Genomic DNA, 8,079 nt, shown 5'->3' with positions numbered 1-8,079 from the left:
CGGAATATGAAGGGGAGGATACTAAGGAAAGCTAATTTCACATACGGAATGGAGGGAAGAGACTGGCCTAGTCAACTGAGACAATAGTCGGAGAACTGTAGATAATGAAGAGAGTGTCATCTTCACTCTGGCATAAAAGTATTGCCAGATTGTGGAAACAGTTCAAAAGCGTATGGAGGACCCCACCCCACCCCACCCCCTGTCCTCCCCCCCCCCCCTCCCCCCCCCCGCCCCAGAGAGGACGCATCATTCCCCGCCCCTCCCCCAGCTCCTTCTCGCAGCCGGACTTCTTGCAGTCACTCTGATTTCGGGAAATAAACACGGCAGGAAATTCAGCGTTTGTTCTTGGCAGCAATTCCTTTCTCTTCAAGCCCCCCCCCCGCCCCCCGCACAGTCCCATTTCCTATTCTATCTGTAGCTCATGTCCTTTACAAGCACCTCCAAATAAAAGTGCTACTCACTCTCAGGGTCAAAGTATCCCCTTCATAATGACTCCCTTCAAGGCCGTCATCTTTCGTCCGTATAGGACAAATAGATGGGGGAAAAAGAAAAAAAAAAGCCAAATGCATCTCCCCTGGCCAGAACATTTCTGAAATTGTTTATTTCACGAGAAACGCTTGACAGATGGTGTGAGTAGCGGTGAGGTATTCAGAATGGAGCGAAGTTTCCTACTGTTCTGTCAGATGTTTCCACTCTCTGTTCCATCCATTAAACGCTGACTTATTTTTCTTCCCCTAACTTCAGTTTGGCTTTTTGAAAAATAATGCTGTTGGTATTCATTTAAGATTTTATGTTCCTACTGGAAACCTCAATGTGAAATGTAACCTTTACACAGCACAGGATTAGTGGCTGGTAGCACCTAATGGTAACTGTCGCAGCACATAGAATATGACGTGGAGTGCTCAGAAGGCAGTGGGTTACCGGCGATTGTACAAATCATTAAATTCAATGAGTATATTGGCGCATAAGTCATTTTAAATCTGTTTAGTGTTAAAATTCAAGATGCCTGATTGTATCAGTGAAGGTTAGTGTAATGGGTTTGTGAAATGATACTTGCATTATCTTCAGGATGACTCTATTATTCTACATCACGGTAAACCATGAATACTTTTCTCTACTTTATGGTCAAGAGTGGATAAATAGACAAGATTTGAGTGTCCATAAGCAAACACTTAAGCGTGTGTGTGTGTGTGTGTGTGTGTGTGTGTGTGTGTGTGTGTGTACACACATGCAACTTTCAAGACTATGTTGAGTAAAAATGCTCTCAAATGTACTCTACCCTCCTGACTCCTACTTGGCTTACAAATGTCATGCCTCCTACATGCTTCTCTTTTAGTACCTTTTTGTCTGCCTCCCCTTTATGAATACCTTGAATGACAATTTTGGAAAAGAGCAATGGCTTCTAGGAGAAAACCTGTGGAAGTATAGAGGGTGATGTTTCAGATGGCCATTCCAGGCAAGTATCATATTTTTATTATTCCTGCTGAGTCAGATCCTTTGGAGAAAGGAGTTACTCTGAGGGTGCTGATCTGTGATAATGATTTATACTCCTATCAGAGAAACAAGCATTAAGAATGCTATCCAAATGAAAGACCCTCACTAAGGGAGATTTTGTTTTCGCAACAAAACTTTCTTTGCTTAAAATTAAAGGAATATTTTCAAGGTTACTCTGGAAATAAATGGACTCTACTTGGCAATCTTCTCAAAATGGAAAGTACTGAGGCTTCCTCTGCCAACTTTCTGAGCACAACTGACCAAAGCATAGAAAAAAGAAAAAGAACCCCAAACTCATCCGCTTTAATTGTCTGATGGACCAGCAAATCAATTTAGAGAATTATTACTTTATTTTTACAGAAGATATTTGCCAAATAGATTGCCATCTGTAATTGTTTTTTTAAACACAGCATTCGGTAGCATAATTGGCCAAAAAAACTCTGTTGTCGATACAATCCTAATGATAATTACAAACTGAAGAGAAACTGGAATATTGAAATCTGGGTAATTTGAAGCAGCTTTGTGTGTGTGTGTGTGTGTGTGTGTGTGTGTGTGTGTGTGTGTGTGTGTGTGTCACCAAAAAGATTGTGCACAGTTTTGCCTTCTAGATTTCTTTACAGTCAGAATTAAAATCTGTGACATGCCTGAATCAGTACCAAAGCTTTTTAGAATAACTTAAGTGCATGTGTGGGCGTGAGGGTGGTACTTGTGTACATACAGGTACACTTGCCCATGTGGAGACCAATGGTTGATATCAGATGTCTTCGTCTCTGGCACTCTGCCTTATTTTTTGAAAACGAGGTCTCTCACTGGACCTGGAGCTCTCTATTTTGGCTAGACCAGATGGCCAGCAAGCCCCCAGGGTGTGCCTATCTTGCTCCACAGAGCTGTGGTTACTGAAACACACCGTCACACTGGATGTGTATTTGATATTCTAACGCAGGTCCTCATGCACGTGTAGTAGGCATGTTACCCATTGAGCTAGCTGCTTAGACCTTGAGAGGAACTTTGGGGGAGCTGTGTCCTGCCACCAGTTCAGTATAGAAACCTTAGGCAGGTTATTTCAACTTTGCGGTATGTGCCGAGCTCTCAGCGGAAGAGGCTGTTCTCTTTCCTGAAGCAAGCTCACTACTCCTATGTGTTCATTTCAAAACTATGCATCTACCCTTTATTTGTAGGTGTTTGCAAAGTTAATACTAGCCCGAACAAGCAATTCCATTACCAATAACAACTCCAGAGATACAAACAAGCATTTCAGGGATTCTGATCCTTTTGGGGTTTAGATAAAATTCTGCTGGGACTAACTAACTACTCTCTCAGAAAGGAGGAGAGGTAGGGCTGTGATTATCAGTCAAGATGGATTCTGGTCGGATATGTTAATTAGTGTTATGGTTTGTCTCATCCATTCCATTTTCCATTCCATTCAGATGTTCAGGCCAGACTGTGAAGTGTCAATAAACTTAAGTGCATCCCATTGGATCCTGGTGCCATTGTCCTTAGAATGAAACGCACACACCCTCCCAGGATAGGCAAAGCCTTCTGCAATCCAGCTCCGGCCTTGCTGAGTCAGCTCTGCTAGGACCCTCGTTATACTCTAACCACACCGGTCATTTCCTTTAGTGTGTGGTCATCTTGTTTTATCTGATATTTGCTCTTGATGCATATCCCACCGGGAAGCACTCACATGAACCTCCATGGCTCAATTCAAATGCTGTCAGAGTGGTGCTCTCTGGCCATATCAGTTACTATTGCCCCATCTTCTTTGTTTTAGTCATTGTACTTACGCTTTTTCTGAAAATTTTTTTCCTTTCTGCTCGTTATTCATTTTCTTTCTCCTGTTGCTAAAATGGAAAAGTGGGGGAGGGTATGCAACTGTTCTACTTTTCCTTTGCTATCTCTTCTGTACTTAGCACACAGTGGGAGAGTGCTGGATACCTGTCAGATAAATCAATAAAAACTGGATGTATAGTGGTTGTGCCCCAAAACACAATTTTGCCATCCAGTTTCAACTATCCACTATCAACAATCCAACTATCAATGACCCATACAAAACGTAGCTGGAAGTTTCTTCAGTCCCACCTGGCCCAGTGGTCCCACAGCCGCTTATAAAATAATCATTCAGAGGCTTAATATTATTTGCAAACTGTGTGGCCTAATGGCTCAGGCTTCTTGCTAGCTAGCTCTTATATCTTAAATTAACTCATTTCTATTCATCTATGTTTTGCTATGTGTTCCGTGGTCTGCTGGCATGCTGCTCCTTGGGCAGCAGGCTGGCGTCTCTCCCGCCTCTGCCTTTCTTCTTCCTGCCTCTCTCTTAGATTTCCTGCCTGCCTCTAAGCTACCTTACCATAGGCCAAAGCTGCTTATTTATTAACCAATGGGAGCAACATATATTCACAGCGTTCAGAAAGACATCCCCCAGCACGAAAATGTTAAATGGAATCTTCCAAAAATTAACAAAGAGTATAGTTTAGACTATCTGAGAGAGACAAGGTAGATTGGGGAGAACTCTGTAGAGCAAGCATAGTTTATTTTAATTGCACGTTCACTGTCTTAGAGAGGGAAGGTATTCTAAGAGGTGTATTTTCAAAAGCCAAGAGATACAGTTTTCATTCACAAGAACATGTCACACAACTTCTTGTTCTTCAGATGAACAAGATATAGAGCCATTCCACTGTTAGAGCTTGGGAAAATCCCCACATCTAAAATCATGAAGTCTATCTTGTGTGCTCTGGGCTCAACCCAGTTGCCCCAAGAATTATCTTGCTTACTCTATTATTTCTTCTTCCATTTGTGATGGTGGATACGGCTATCCTTCAGCTGTTTGCATTTGAGGATATTCTGGCTTCATCTTAACACATTAAATGGAATGCCACTCAAGGGGCTGGAGAGATGATTCACTGGTTAAGAGCATGTACTATTATTCAGTCCATAGGAACCAGCACCCATTCTTTCCTCTGTGCATGCAACATGCACATGTGCATACACACACATAAGAATAAAAATAAAATAAATGATTTTATTGAAAAATAGAATTTTTCCTACAATATATTCTGATCAGGGTTTCCCCTCACCCAACTCCCCAAGATCCTCCTCACCTCCTCATTCCTGTCATCCACACTCTTTCTTTCTCCATCATTAGATATCAAATAGGCATCCAAAAATAATAAAACAAAAACCATCAAGAATAGGACAAAACAAATAGTAAATGTACAGTAGATTTTTTTGTTTGTTTTGTTTTGAATGCATTGCCATTTGAGGGATGAAGTCTTCCCTTTGCATGCTCTCCTGAATACTTTGTTGGAGGAGCCTCTTAGGAGGTCTTCCTTCTGCCTTGAGAGACAGACAGTGCCACAGAATTTGGGGTCTGGAGTTGCTGCTTTGGAGGCCCCTGGTTCTGTATTGAAGCTGGGACCATGGTTATCTTAATCACACTTCTCAATGGGCTCCTTTCCCTTGCAGTAATATTAACTTCAATGCTGGGTTGCTTTGAGGAGATAATCAAGTCAGTGATTAGAATAAAAGAAGAATAAATATATATTAGTTATTATTCTCAGTAAACCTCATCTTAAGAAGAGAAATGGTCTTATTTCTCCCAGAGTCCCCCACAACCCAGTGAGTTATAGCTGTCACCCTGTACTCTTATGAAAACATGACCAAGTCATACAAACCCCTTTCAGCCACATTTGAGACTTGTACTGTATTGTCTGCCCTCACAGTGTAGAAATGTACTGGTTTGTGTTGGCGATGTCTTAAAGGGCTTTCATTGCTTACGTTCTACAAGCAGCAACCGAATTTCAACTGTATTAACTGTTTTGCTCAGGGGCATATGATCATTCTTGATCCATTGTCCATTGTCACGGAAACTCTTTCCGTAACTTGCGTCTATTGGCTTTTCTGTCATGTGGAAGTAAACCCAGCATAAGGTGGATAGATGTCTATTCCATGTCTCCTCCGTAGAAAAAGTTCACACAATAGAAAGGCATATTGTCAGTACCGTTGTCAGAGCCAAAACACATCTACTTCTACACCCTGGGTGCAGACTGAATTTGATTCTGAGGATGTCTCCCAAGGCCCTACCCATAGCTGAGGAGCTAAAGCAGATGACAGCTGATGGGGAGGGCCATGTTGCTTTAGGAGTGTAGCCACTGGTAGGTTTTCCCCATACCCCAGGTCACAGGGATAAGGAAAGCACTAATTGGATTCAATAAATTAAAATCAATCAATCAATCAATCAATATCAAAGGAGGGTATGAGATTGGGAGGGAGATATTTAGGGGGATCATGGGAAAAGCTGGTGGGGGCAGTGAAGGGCAGATATGATTAAGATACATTAAATAACAAGGATGACATTTTCAAAGAAGCACTACATTTTAAAGTCTGCCATCTTCGTTCACTGACTTAGCAGTTAATATATAGTCATTGAACTGTTATGGACTTCCCTTTTATATAGATACTTATTATTATTATTATTATTATTATTGTTATGAGAGTGTGTGTATGCACACATGTGCACATCATGGCACATGCATGAAGATCAGAAGACCTTGTGGAGTCAGTTCTCTCTGTCTACCTTTCTTGGATTTGGGGGAGGAAATTTAATTCAGCAGTGTGGGCAGCAAGTACCTTTATCCACTGAGCCATCTCACTGGCCCACTATTTTTGTATTTTAAGAAATGTGGAAATGGCTTGGTGTAAAAGACATGGGAAGCCCATCACTTATTTCTCTATAAGCAACTCCCTGGCCATGCTCGCATTCTTCCATCCAACCATGGTAAAACCTGTTTTTAAAATACTTCATAGTTCCTCCTGAAGAGTCAGTTTTCCCAACGTGTTATTCTGCATGTCTGTTTCATGCTCTAACCCTCCTATTTGTCTGCCATGTGCTTCCTTTGATTTTCTGGGTCCTTGTGTAAACACTGGTGTACATGGGTGAATAGTGATTCTTGCAATTGAATTTTGAACCTTTTTTTTTTTTTTTTGGATTCCTAAGAATACCTTTTCTTATCCTTCTACACAACAGTTTTATCCTTTGAGCTGTGGGAAGCTTATGCATGAAAAGACTGGGAATATGAACAGGATAAGAAAATATTGTTTTCAAAGTAAGTGTTTTTAAAGCAAAACTAACTTTAATTTTAAAGTCATTTCTCATTTTAAAATTAACTAAAATCCATAAACATTGTATATATTTATCGCGTTCATATGATACTTTAAAAGATATTTTTATATTGTAGAAAGACTGGACAGAATGAATGAACTCCTGCATTATTTCACATATTCTTTTCACAATAAGAACACTTAATATCTACTCTCGGTGAGTTTCAAGACTATAACACACCGTTATTAACTCTAGTCAATCGCCTGTGTGATACAGTCTTTGAACTTCTTCTTCCTAACTGAAGTTTTGTATTCCTTGGTCAGCAGCTACTTCTTTCCTCTTTCCCCGGCACTTGGAACCTGGAAACCAGCATTATGATTTCTGCTCCTATGAGTTCCAATGTTTTGCCTCCATGTTAATGAGATCTTGTGGAACCCAGGGTGATGGTTAACACTAATTGTCAACCGAATGGGATCTAAAATCACCTAGGAGATGAGCCTTTGCGTTCACCTATGAGGGACTATCTCCATTAAGCTTAGTGAGGTAGAAAGGTCAGACCTGGATGAGGGTGGAACCATTGCACAGGCCCTGGTCCTGTACTTCATATGGAGGAGGAGGCCAGCTAGGCAGGAGCATTCACTACTCCCTGCTTCCTGACTGTAGATGTACTATGACCACTGGCTCCAGCTTCAGCCATCCTTACTCCCCCACCACCAGGGATGTACCTTTGAATGATGAGTTGAAGTTGCTCTTGTCAGGGTATTTTTAACACAACAAGAGAAAAAATAACTCACACAGCCAGTGTTTTTAAATGGAAGAATGTCTCCTGTTGAATCACAGAACCAGTGTTCCAGGTGATACAAAAACATGTTTACATGAGCCAAAAAAAAAAAAAAAAAAAAAAATCAAGGACTCATACTAACCAAAATTGTAACACTGATTTCTCTTTAGCATTTATTTCTTTTTACATTATATTTTCTGTTTTTACTGTAGACATTTTCTAAAATTCCAAGGAAATTCATTATATAATTGTATTCACTATGATTTTACGCAGTTTCTATTGTATAAATGTATATTAGTAACTACTATAAATATATATATTTTAAAGTTTTATAGATTTAATTGTTCCTCTTTCTTTTTAAAAGTTCCTCCTGCTCATAATGTACTATGAACTTATAAATTATGAATCATAAGGCTTGTGAAGCATTCTATTCAGTGGCTGTATTATATTTGTGTAAATATTATATAATACTTACATAAATAATACACTGTTGGTACGTGAAGCAGTTTATTAATAGGAATAACATTAATAGTCTTATGATTTAATCTGCATGCAGTTGCACAATAGACCAAGTATGCATATAATAACATTTAAAAGTTTTTTGTGACATATTGCTATATAACCTCCAAAAAGTATACACACACACACACATGCTGTGGGATGTTCTGTATGGCAAATGTGTTGCTGATTAGTCAATAAATAAAAC

Source organism: Peromyscus californicus, unplaced genomic scaffold (genome assembly GCF_007827085.1).
Source record: "Peromyscus californicus insignis strain IS unplaced genomic scaffold, ASM782708v3 Scaffold_22__1_contigs__length_63687245, whole genome shotgun sequence".
Classification (NCBI taxonomy): Eukaryota; Metazoa; Chordata; class Mammalia; order Rodentia; family Cricetidae; genus Peromyscus; species Peromyscus californicus.
Note: the sequence above shows the minus strand (reverse complement) of the source record.